The following is a 12,677-nucleotide window of genomic DNA, read 5'->3' as shown; positions in this document are numbered from 1 at the left end:
TGTTTCACTGTATTTTGGAAATTCAAGTTAAAATATTGGGATGAAAATTATACTGTTTTAGACTTCTGACTGATTTCTTTTTAGTTAGCTATACCCTCTGTCCATTGTGCAACAAGGTTTGTGCAAACAATCTCATCTCTGAGATAGGTGGGCCTTCAATTTTGATTTCTGTGATAACAGGTAACAGTCAAGGACAGATCAGAAAATAGGTAGACAAAAGTAATTGAGGCTGGTTGTAAATCAGGAAACATTTATCCTTAAAGCTGGGTAGTAAGCCTTAAAATATATACGTGGTCGGTGTTGCACACTGAGCTATAATATGGGTCTTTTTACTGTCTTGAAAAATAAATGTGTATTTTTTAATGTAATAGATTCAAAAGAACCTCCAAGCAGAGCTTATACTCTTTTGGCATAAAAAGCAGGGCATCTCTTCTTGAACTGGAAACCCAGGGTGCATCATGTCCCTTAGGGAATGACATCCACGCCACTGCTGCCCTCACCAAGAGCCAGCCCTGTCAGTATCTACCCAGTCCAGGTGACGGTATGCTCCCTCCTCCTCATGCAGACACCTCTGCCCTGCTCTGCATGCTGGGGAATTGGACGTGCATACTAGCCAGTCACAGACAAAAATTATTTCCACAGAAAATACATTATAAAAATGTATCTGAAAATGTGGGCAAATGTGAGTTCTTGGTTTTAATCATTCACATATTTAAAATGTTTCGTTAGGCCGGACGCGGTGGCTCACGCCTGTAATCCCAGCACTTTGGGAGGTCGAGGCGGATCACCTGAGGTCAGGAGTTCAAGACCAGCCTGGCCAATATGGCGAAACCCCATCTCTACCAAAAATACAAAAATTAGCCGGGTGTGGTGGTGCAGGCCTGTAATCCCACCTCTGCCTCCTGGGTTCAAGCTATTCTCCTGCCTCAGCCTGAGTAACTGGGATGGCAGGTGCGTACCACTATGACCAGCTAATTTTTGTATTTTTAGTAGAGACACAGTTTCACCATGTTGGCCAGGCTGGTCTCGAACTCTGACCTCATGATCCATCCACCTTGGCCTCCCAAAGTGCTGGGGATTACAGGTGTGAGCCACTGTGCCGTGCCCAGCCCTAAATGTCAATTTTAAACAATTAGTTAATAATGGATCCATTTTGGTTCATCAGCTGTAATGAATGCACATTAACACAGATCTGGCGGGGATGCAGGAGCAGAGAGGGTGGGTGAGAACTCTGTGCTTTCTGCCAAATGTTTCTGTGAATCTAAAGCTACTCTAAAAAAATTTAAGTTTGTTAATTTAATCAAGCATTAGCGGGAGATCAAAATGTCTCAAGCCCATGGGAGACTGTCCAGCATCTTTCTATGTTAAGCCTACATCTCCCCTACAATTAGATTGGTACCTATATATATATCCAGGAGCGCAACTGCTAAATTGTACGGGAGATATAAGCTTAACTCAGAAATTTGCAGCAAAAACTGCAATTACTTTTGCACCAACCTAAGATAAATGAAAACATATCCACAAAAGACTTACAATGTTCATAACTAGCTTCAGTCAGCAGAGGCATCCGGCTAGCGGGGATTCTAAGAGGGGAGAAGGGAGACAAAGGCAGAGTGGGACAAAGTCCAGGAAGCAGGAGACTCTTCCAGGACAAGAGGCTTTCAGTGCCTGCTGCAGATGTAGCACTGCAGTAATTTTTTTTTTTTTAAATTGAGAGTTTCCCTTTTGTTGCCCAGGCTGGAATGCAATGGCGCCATCTCAGCTCACTGCAACCTTCACCTCCCAGGTTCAAGTGATTCTCTTGCCTCAGTCTCCCAAGTAGCTGGGATTACAGGCACCTGCCACCTCGTCTGGCTTTTTTTTTTTAAATAAAGTAGAGATGGGTTTTCACCGTGTTGGCCGGGCTGGTCTCAGACGCCTGACCTCAAGTGATCCATCTACCTCAGCCTCTGAAAGCGCTGGGATTACAGGCAAGAGCCACCATGCCCTGCCCCTTCTGTGGTAATTTCTGGACAATCTTGACTCTTTAATGTCTTGGCCTTCATGTTTTAATTTCTAAGCATTCTTTCTGATTATCTGGTCCTTGTTCCCTCCTCTGTTCTAGTTTCATGGGTGACACATCTTTCTCTGAAGATCTGAAGCTTCCTCTGCTGCCAATCTCTGGACTGTTTCTTTTGTTTCCTGCCTCTATGTACTGGAGGTTTCCTCAAATCTCTGCAAGCCTGAAGGTTCTTGGGGTATGGGTAGGGGATTGTGGACCTGTCAGCCTCACTGGTCACCTTCCTAAGGGGCCCCCAAATGCCAATATGTAGAACCTGCAGGTCCTCTGCATGGGGGATGGCGTTACATAAGATCCATCTGGCTGGCAGTGTTCTGGAAGCTAGGGGGGCAGGACAGGGAGACATGAGTCATGCTGGGATATTCTGCAGGTCTTGGGCTGCCCCTGATGTAGCTGAGTGTGGAGCTTCTCCGGTTCAGTCTCATGTGCATACACACACACACACACTTGTGCACACACACCTATGACAGTTACTACGGGACTGAACGAAGGCAGATGAATGCAAAAATGAAGACAAAGACAAAAAGATCTGTTTTAAAGAAGGGGTTAGGGGGCTTTCTTCTAGTGAGCAAGGGCCCTAGCCTCTAAAGTCCTTCATATTTACGAGGTAGAATCAACAGGGAGCCAGAGATAATGACTGGTCAGCTGCTTGATTTATCACAGGTTTGCATAATTGCTTTCTTTATACAACAGGCTTCAGATGTGGCTGTAGATAATCACAAGAAACACTGCACCTGCGGCAAGACTGCCCTCAGCAATCCTTCTGGTGGCAGACGCAGTTTATCAGTCTGCCAACAACCTGCCTGTGTGAGTTGGCTGTTTGCTCATATACCCTCCTCCCCAGAGGTATGCTGAGTTGGTCACGACCCTCATTCTTTCGACCTTCAACACACCCATGACCACAGTGCATCCTCACACATCCACGCATGTACATACACAGTGTAAATAAAAGTAAACAGGAGGAAAGGCAATCCAAGAATAACATTTTAAAAAATTAAAATTTTGGCCAGGTGCGGTGGCTTATACCTATAATCCCAGCACTTTGGAAGGCAAAGGTGGGTGGATCACCTGAGGTCAGGAGTTCGAGACCAGCCTGGCCAACATGTTGAAACCCCATCTCTACTAAAAAATTAGCTGGGCGTGGTAGCACATGCCTGTAATCCCAGTTACCAAGGAGGCTGAGGCAGAATTGCTTGAATCCAGGGGGTGGAGGTTGCAATGAGCCAAGATCACACCACAGCACTGCACTCCACACTGAGCAACAGAGACTCTGTCTCAAAAAATAAAAATAAAAATTTTCGTGTGCTTCACGGTCAAACCTTTGATCTAATCCTGCTTCCCACGAGATAGGTCTTAGACTTGAGCCACAGTCTTAATATTGACTTTTAACAAATTAAAAACGAGACTTTAAATGCCATACTTCGCTTAAGCTTTAAATTACAATTCAGATAAGCAGTCATAAAGACATGTTTGACTCTAACGTAAAGGTTACGTTAAGGTACCTTTCATCCGAGTTTCCTGCAGCGCACGGGTACATCCAGTGGCCCCTCTGCTGGGGTAGGTGGGTGTGATTTCACCACACACGTCTCTCAGACCTTGAGATCACAAGTCAGAACACGTGCAGGTTGCTGAAAGCACAGAAACCCTGATTTTTAAAGAACGTATTTTACACAGTTGCATATATAACTTGGACCTGTTTCATAACTTTCACTTTTCCCAAATATAGTATGCATGATTATTTGCATCATCATCTCAATTCTCTTCTTGGGTCAGCAGTGTATTTTATCGTTTTAAAAATAAAAATGGTGGCCAAGCATGGTGGCCCACACCCGTAATCCCAGCACTTTGTGAGGCCGAGGTGGGTGGGTCATCAGGTCAGGAGTTTAAGACCAGCCTGGCCAACATGGTAAAACCCCGTCTCTACTAAAAATCCAAAAATTAGCTGGTCGTGGTGGTTGGCACCTGTAATCCCAGCTATGTGGGAGTCTGAGGCAGGAGACTTGCTTGAACCCGGGAGGCGAAGGTTGCAGTGAGCCAAGATCATGCCACTGCACTGCAGCCCGGGTGACAAGCGCAAGACTCCGTTTCAAAAAAAAAAAAAAAAAAAACATATTTACGTTGTGTAACATGACGTGTTGATACAGATACTCATAGCAAGGTTACTATGGTCAAGCAAATGAACATGTCCACCTCCCCACAGCTGCCTTTTATGTTTTGTGGTGACAGCACTTGAAATCTCTTTTGGTAAATTTCCAGGGTACAGCACAGAATTCTTAACTACAGCCCTCAGGCTCTGCACTGGATCTCTAGACTCAGTCGTCCTATGTAACTGCAACTCTGTACCCTTCTAAAATGATATATTGTTATAGAAAACTAAATGTTTTGCTGACCTTTAAAATTGATAGCAAAAATAATTAAGTCATGAAAAAATTAAGCATATCCATTGCTAACTAATAAGCTTGGAGAGTGGGAAAAAACAGGGAGGAAATAGGCATTTTTTAAAACTGTAGGTAAACTTTGAAAAACGCATCTCCCCTTTCATTTTCAGAATGGCTCCCTCTCTAAAGGTTCACCCCAATAAACACAGTGCAGCTCGCTTTGGCAGAAGTTTCCCATTTACGTAAAATTAGCTGGCATAAAGTGTAGAGGAGAGAGCATTGCTGTTTGGAGGAACAAGTCCCCCAAATATGCATTTACATTATGAGTCCAATAGAACGCTTGCATTATCCGTGTTTATTTTGCTTTGTACTAATATTTTCCTTGCCTTATGATTTATTTCTGAGACAAGGTTTCACTTTGTTGCACAGGCTGGAGTGCAGTGTTGTGATCATGGTTGACTGCAGCCTCAAACTCCTGGACTCCAACAGTCCTCCCACCTCAGCCTCCAAAATATCCAGAATCACAAGTACATGCCACTATGTTTCCTAATTTTGTTATATAGGGAGACGGGGTCTGTTACCCAGGCCAGTCTTTACTTCCTGGGCTTGAGCGACCCTCCCAGTTCCCAAAATGTTGGGATTACAGACACGAGCCACTGTGCCTGGGCAGTGTTTTTTTTTTTTAAATTACAGCTCCTTAACTTTTATTTTTTCATGCTGAAAATCTCCATCCTTTACCACACAGCTAGTAAGATTCCACATCACATTTCCTCTACCCTTCAACACACACAAGGCAGTCTCAGTATAACACCAACACTCAGTCAACAAAGTGCTTGTAAGAAAGGGATTAAGACGTCTGCCTGCCTTCCTCCGCACGCACCCACCCACCCGTCTCCCTCTGGCCCTTTTCTTTGTTCTTTTTGTCTTTAGTGTATTTTTCACCAGCAGTGCCTCACCGTATGGCGATATCCAATGGTCCTTTCGTGGTTGGCAAAATGTGATTGGATTTAGGTTGTTGGTCTCACAGACTTCAAGAATGAAGCAAGGGACCCTCCCGCTGAGTGTTACAGTTCTGAAAGACGGTGTGTCATTCAGATGTGTCTGGGGTTTCTCCCTTCCGGTGGGTTTGATGGTCTCACCGTTAGGAAGGAACTACAGACCTCCGTTGTGAGTGTTACAACTCTTAAAAGCAGTACGTCCGGAGTTGCTGCTTCTTCCTGGTGGGTTTGTAGTTTATTCCAGCTTCAGGAGTGTTACAAGCTTCTAAACGCAGCACCAACCCAAACAGCCAAAACACACAGCTACACAGCTGCCACAGACAGGAAACTAAATGAGCACGTTGCCGTTAGCTAGCTGGGGGCAGCCTGCTTTTATTCCCTTATCTGGCCCCACCCACATCCTGCTGATTGGTCCATTTTACAGAGAGCTGATTGGTCTATTTTACAGAGCGTTGATTGGTCCGTTTTGACAGAGTGCTGATTGGTGCGTTTACAATCCTTGAGCTAGACACAGTCACAGAGTGCTAGTCTTCCAAGTCTCCTCTAGGTTAGCTAGATACAGAGTACCAATTGGTGTATTCACAAACCCTGAGCTAGACACAGAGTGCTGATTGGTGTATTTACAAACCCTGAGCTAGACACAGAGTGCCGATTGGTGCATTTACAATCCTTGAGCTAGTCACAGAGTGCTAGACGGAAAAGTTCTCTAAGTCTCCACTAGCTAGATACAGAGTGCTGATTGGTGCACATAGGAGCCTCCTGCTAGATATAAAAGTTCTCCAAGTCCCCATCCAGTTCAGGAGCCCAACTGGCTTCACCCAGTGGATTCTGCACCGGGGCTGCAGGCGTAGCTGCCTACCAGTCCCGAGCGGCGCCAGCGCTACTCAGCTCTTGGGCTGTCGATGGGACCGGGAGCCACGGAGCAGGGGGCGGCGCCCGTTGGGGAGGCTGGCGCGGGAGCTCACCACAGGAGAGGAGCTCAGACATGGTGGGTTGCAGGTCCCGAGCCCTGCCCCGCAGGGAGGCAGCTAAGGCCCAGCGAGAATTTGAGTGCCGCGCCGGGGGCCGGCACTGCTGGGGCACCCGGCCCAACCTCCGCAGCTGCTGGCCCGGGTGCTAAGCCCTTCACTGCCCTGGGCTGACTGCACCAGTCGGCCGCTCCATGTGCGGGACCCGGGCCCGCGCCCGCGCCCAGAACACGCGCTGGCCCCTGAGCGCCGTGCGCAGCCCTGGTTCCCACCTGCGCCTCTCCCTCCACACCTCCCCACAAGCAGAGCGAGGCACCTTCGGCCTCAGCCAGCCCAGAGAGGGGCTCCAACGCGTGGCGGGCTGAAGGGCTCCTCAAGCGCCCCCAGAGTGGACACTGAGGCTGAGGAGGCACTGAGAGTGAGGGCTGCTAGCACATTGTCACCTCTCAGTACTTTTAAATTCCTATGTTTTAAAGTCAATTGGAATAGCTCCCCTCTGGCTGGTCAAGCTACCAAATGGATACACATTTGGTTCATTTGTCTTATTTTATTTTTGGTATTTAGAAATTGCTTTTTAAAGTTAATTGTGTTTTATAAGGACGTGAAATATTTGCATGGTTTCATAGTCAAATCTAGAAAACAGGGTATGTGCAACAAGGACTTACGCCTTCCCCTAGAGCCTTCCAGCCCTCTTTCTGTAGGTATCCTTGGACACACACTGTGGACTCTGCTCACACTGTTTATTTTTGAAATGTAAGCAGATAGGGAGAGATAGGTTGATTGATGGTAGACAGATGATAGATAACAGGTAGGCAGGTAGGTAGGTAGTACCATAGATGATGAATGGTAGAAACGTAGATAGATAATAGATGAATGGGAGTAAAGAGAGTAAACAGACAGATGGGTCCCTGTTTCCTGCCTGTACTGGAAAAATGGAAGATTTCCTCCACCTTGGTCTGTTCTGAGTGGTCTGTGCAATCACTCCAGACACTGTCCTGCTCCCATTTTCACACTTGCACTGTGGTCTTTTCTGTGCATGAGTGGTAATAATTCAACCACCGTCCATCCATAGGGACTTGGGGTGCTTCACATCTTTTGCTTTTACAGACTATATAATATGTTGACAGAAGTGGGTCTCATTATGTAAATGCCTGCACCTTGCTCTTTTTATTGAATCTAATTTAATTTTATTATATTTGTTTTCATTTTTTAAATGGTTGTGTATATGATGTATAAGATCTCAATTGAAGTAACATTTGGATTTGTTATCACTGTGTTTTCCTTCCCCTGCTGTTTTAAAAAGGCAGCCCTTTTTATGCGTCCTTGTCTGAGAGACCACAAGCAGCACAGCCGCAGGTGCAGAGGCTCTCCCTCAAAGCCTAGGCTTATTGCAGCCAAGCTGTTAGGAACGAGTGCTACCATCACCAGTCGAGGGTCATAACTGCAACTTGTCCAGGTTCTTGGCGTTTTGAACAAGGAATTGGACAAAGCGCCAGCAAAGCAAAGAAAGAATGAAGCAACAAAAGAACAAAAGCGGGGATTTATTGAAAACCAAAGTACACTCCACAGTATGGAAGCGGACCCGAGCAGCGGCTCAAGGGCCTGGATATAGGATCTTCTTGGGTCCAAATATCCCCTAGAAATTTCCCATTGGCCGCTCCTGCTCACCTCATGTAAATGAAGGTGCTTAAAGCAACCAGTCAGAGGCTAGGGTGAAGCTACAAAGTTATACTTTTATGCAAGAGAAGACTCAGCCCCCAATCAGTCTGATTCGTTGTGGATAGCAAGCATTCAGAGGCTTGAGAGAAGTTACAAAGTTGCAATTGAAGACTCCACCCACAATCAGTCTGATTGGTTGCGGCAGCCAATTTACCATTTGCCTCAAAGAAAACGTGGGGGGTTTAGAAATGGAGTAGCCTCTGGTCCTATGGTTACTTAGGGGTGGAAAGTTAGGGTTTTCCTTTCAATTTAGTTCTAGGAAGTCGGGGTGACCAGCCTTAGGTTCCCTGCCTCCAGACCCTATTCTCCTGCCTCAGTACCTGGAGAAATGCATGTGGAGGGGGCTGTCCCTTTAACACCGGAAACCACTAATATGCAAGGGTGGTGGTGGGGGGGGGCGTGGATAAACCACGTGCCGTGTGTTTTACATGAAGAGGTGTTACACAGCAGGTGTAGGAAATATCTCACAGCTATACTGTATCTTCGTGGATACTTCCCCAAAGCAAAATTTAGTTAAAAACAAAAAGTAAACATGACACAATATTAATGGTTCTTAGTTGTGGATGACAGGAATGTGTTTCTTAATATTATACGACAGTCACACAACAATCAGAAGATTAAGGACTGCTGGCTTTTTAAAAATTCCTAAAATTAAAAAATCAAACAAAAACCAAACCAAGCCAACCCTCCCACCAAAAAACCCCACACAAAACAACCAAAAAACCCCAAAACAAAACAAACAAAATCCCTAAAATTTTCCTAGAAAAAAAAAAAGATAAAATTGATTGGAAAGAAAAGCCTACCTATGGGTGAAGGATAAGCTGATAAGCTGAGTCGTGTGCGCAGTGTATTTCTGAAGAAAATTGCAGAATTAATGGAACAGGAATGTTTCAGAATGTTCAACAACTCCTATTTCCCGAGTCCCTGGAGGGCAGGCCGGGTCCCTGCACCATGCTGCCTCTGTTTCCCTAAGGCTGGGTCCCTGGGCTTCTACTGAGCATGGGCTGAGAGGTGAGCAGGACAGAAGCCAGGCCAGGCCGCCAGTGCCTACAGCAGTGCCCGCAGCCAGGCGGGCGGCCGAGTGTGTGTTGAGGGCATCAGTGACCGCAGGCTGGGAGCTGGGACGTCCTGATTCCTAAGCAGTCTGGCCGCAGTTCCCAATGCCGCCCACAGATGGCAGGAGGCGCGCCGAGGAGCGTTCTTGTCCAGCCGGAGGGCTCCAGGAGGAAGGTCTTGGCTGGCGATGTCGGATCTGGAGCGAGATAACAGAGGCCCCGCTGGTCCGCAAGGGGCAAGCTGCACCCCCACCCTGGGCTGGGCGTGCCCCCCGGGGGTGGGCGCAGGGGGCCTGGCCACTGAGCTACACAGCAGGTAGTGAGGCAGGAAGAGCCAGGCCTCGAACCCTCAGGGCAGCCCCCGAACCCTCAGGGCAGCCCCACCGCCAGCGCTGAGATTCTTGTCCCACAGCCCAGGGAGCGCCTGGGTTCTTGATTCTCTGCGTTTTTGTCTGGGGACCTGTCCAGACAGGCCGAGTCCCATCCTCGAATGCTCATTTCACTGACCGTGAACAGTAGCGTCAGGCTTCACTGCCCTGGTTTAGAAATGCTTTTTTAAAAATGAAAACAAAACAAAACAAAACAAAAAAACACGTCTGGAAAAAAAAAAAAAAAAAAAGAGTGCCTACCAGTTTTGCTGACAAAAGGACTAGCCTGGTGCTAGAAAACAGCATTACAATGAAATAGGTAACATTTAAGATCCTGAATTCATCAGGGTTATCCAGAGAAACAGAACCAATTGTGTGTGTGTGTGTTTGTGTGCACACATATGTGAGTGTGTGAATGAGTGTGTAAGAATGTGTGTAATAGTCTGTGTGTCAATGTGTGTGTGCATATGTGTGTGACTGTGACTGTGTGTGAGTGTGTGTGAGCATAAGAGTGTGACTGTGTGTGTGTGTCTGTGTAAAACTGGCTCACGGGACGATGGTGGCTGACGAGTCCCACAGTCTATCTGCAGGGTAGTCCACAAGCTGGAGCCCCAGCACAGCCAGTGTGTGCTTCCGAATCCCAAAGCCCAAGCCCAGGGAGAGCTGATTGTTCAGTTAAAGCCAGTGTTCCAGTTGGAAGGCAGTCGGGTAGGAGGGGTTTTCTCTTTTACATGAAGATCATCAGCTTTTCCTTCTTTTCAGGCCTCCAGCTGCATGGACGAGACCCACCTGCATTGAGGAGGACGATTTGCTTGACTCATCTATTGATTTACATGTTAAACTCATCCAAAAGCAGCCTCACAGAAACACCTGGAATAATGTCTGATCAAATACCCAGTGGCTCAGTCAAAAGGACACAAAAATTAACCACCATAGACCCCGACACGAGCTTATAGACCAGCTATAATCAGCAGGCCTGGAATGTACACTGAAGTTCGGTGTCTTTTGTTTTTGGATAAAATAAAGATTCCTGTAATTGTGACAAAGATACTTATCTAGTTGGGTGTATTAGGTTCTGTGGCTGCCACAGCAAAGTGACACAAACCAGGTGGCTTAAAACCACAGGCATTTAGTCTCGCACAGCTCTAGAGACCAGAAGTCCAAAGTGGAGGAAGGTGTCAGCAGGGACCCGCTCCCTGACAACTCCAGGGGAGGCTCCTTCCTGGCCTCTCTCACCCTCAAGATGACCCTTGCCCAAAATGTCCAGTGCCCCCCACCCACCCACCCGAGGAGTTGGTGAAATATTCTAGCCATTTTTGCACCCATTAGAGTTGCTCTGTCCCTCTGGGGCTCAAGAATGAGTTTATGGGCTGGGCTGCACACAGCACTGCCCATTAGCTGTAACTGGCCCTGGACCGGACTCCAGGATAGGTTTGAACCCCACAGTGTAGGCCTTTCCTACGCCTGGGTTGTCATTGGAGCTTAGGGACCGTGCAGGAACCCTCTCCCCAGCTTCTGGTGCCCCAGGCATCATCTGGCATGCAGCTGTGTCTCTGCAGTCATGTGGCATCTTCCCAGTGTTTCCCATCTGCTTCCCTTAGTGCAAGTGTGTGTCTGTGTCCAGACTTCCCCTTTTTACTTTTATTTTTATTTTTTATTGAGACAGTCTTGCTCTATCGCCCAGGCTGGAGTGCAGTGGCACGACCTCAGCTCACTACAAGCTCCACCTCCCGGGTTCACGCCATTCTCCTGCCTCAGCCTCCCAAGTAGCTGGGACTACAAGTGCCTGCCACCACGCCCGGCTAATTTTTTGTATTTTTAGTAGAGACAGGGTTTCACCATGTTAGCCAGGATGGCAGACTTCCCCTTTTCATAAGCACACTAGTTCTGTTGCTTTAGGGTCTACCCTAATGACTCCCTCCCTCCCTCCCTCCCTCCCTCTCTCCCTCTCTCTCTCTGTCTCTCTCTCTCTCTCTCTCTCTCTCTTTCTTTCTTTCGAGACAGTCTCACTCTGTCTCCCAGGCTGGAGTGCAATGGCACCATCTTGGCTCACTGCAAGCTCTGCCTACAGGGTTCATGCCATTCTCCTGCCTCAGCCTCCTGAGTAGCTGGGACTACAGGTGCCTGCCACCATGCCTGGATTTTTTTTTTTTTTTTTTGTATTTTTAGTAGAGACAGGGTTTCACCATCTTAGCCAGAATGGTCTCCATCTCCTGACCTTGTGATTCACCTGCCTCGGCCTCCCAAAGTGCTGGGATTACAGGCGTTAGCCACCGTGCCCGGCCCCATGACTTCATCTTAAGTTGATCATCTTCAAAGTCCCTATTTCCAAATGAGGTCACATTCCAAAGTACTGGGGGTTAGGATTTTAATATGCGTTTCTGAGTGGACACAAGTCAGCCCGTTGCTGTGGGTGTCACCGGGTCCTGTGGGCAATCCAGCCCCTGAGTTCCTCCCCAGCCATTCCCTGGGACCTGGGGGCATCTTGGACTTTTTGGCTGTCCACTTGACGATGCCATTTTCCTTTGCCCTGACCTCTCGTCCCTGCAGAATTTTTTGCTAGTTGGGCTGTCAAGACCCTCAAAATAGCTGTGATGAGCCCACAGTCAACTCTCAGCCTCAAGAAGACCCTTGCCCAAATGTCCAATGCCACCCTCGAAGAGTTGGTGCAACATTCTGGCCATTTGTGCATCCATTAGTGCTGCTGTGTCCCTCTGAGGCTCAAGAATGAGCTAATGGCCTGGGCTGCACCCAGCACTGCCCAGTGGCTGTAACTGGCCTTCCTATGCAAGGGTTGTCATTTGGAGCTTAGAGGCAAGCAGGAACCCTCTCCCCAGCATGAACCCTCTGAGAGAAGGCAGGCCAGCCATTCTTAAAGGGCATTTTTAGCAGGTCAGGCCTTCCGTGGCATACCGAGTAAAAATAAGCCAGGGGCTGTGTGGCACTTCCTGGCTCCTGGGACCACTCTGTGGCCGGGCTCTGCTGCCCTATTCTTTGAAGTCAATTCTGCTTTCAGGCAACCTCCTGAAATTTGCATCCAGCTGCTGCAAGAGGCCTGTGGCTGTGTTTCTGAGCCCTTTGCTGGGCCTCCCCACAAGATAGAAGATGGGTCCAGCCTCTGCCTTTCTCCTA

At 47.7% G+C, this 12,677-nt stretch overlaps 1 long non-coding RNA gene across 2 annotated transcripts in view; it reads right to left on the bottom strand.

Moving 5' to 3' along the window:
* LOC105472596 (uncharacterized) overlaps positions 1-5,801 on the bottom strand; it is a 36,971-nt gene extending 31,170 nt beyond the window's left edge. For both annotated transcript variants that reach the window (XR_981660.2, XR_981661.2), the window contains exons 1-2: positions 5,394-5,801; positions 3,562-3,687 (exon numbers count right to left, since the gene is read on the bottom strand). This is a non-coding gene — a long non-coding RNA (uncharacterized lncRNA). The remainder of the gene's footprint in view (positions 1-3,561; positions 3,688-5,393) is intronic.
* Positions 5,802-12,677: the final 6,876 nt, after the last annotated feature.

This window comes from Macaca nemestrina, chromosome 4, assembly GCF_043159975.1.
Source record: "Macaca nemestrina isolate mMacNem1 chromosome 4, mMacNem.hap1, whole genome shotgun sequence".
NCBI lineage: Eukaryota > Metazoa > Chordata > Mammalia > Primates > Cercopithecidae > Macaca > Macaca nemestrina.
Note: the sequence above shows the minus strand (reverse complement) of the source record. Positions and strands in the feature narration are given on the sequence as shown.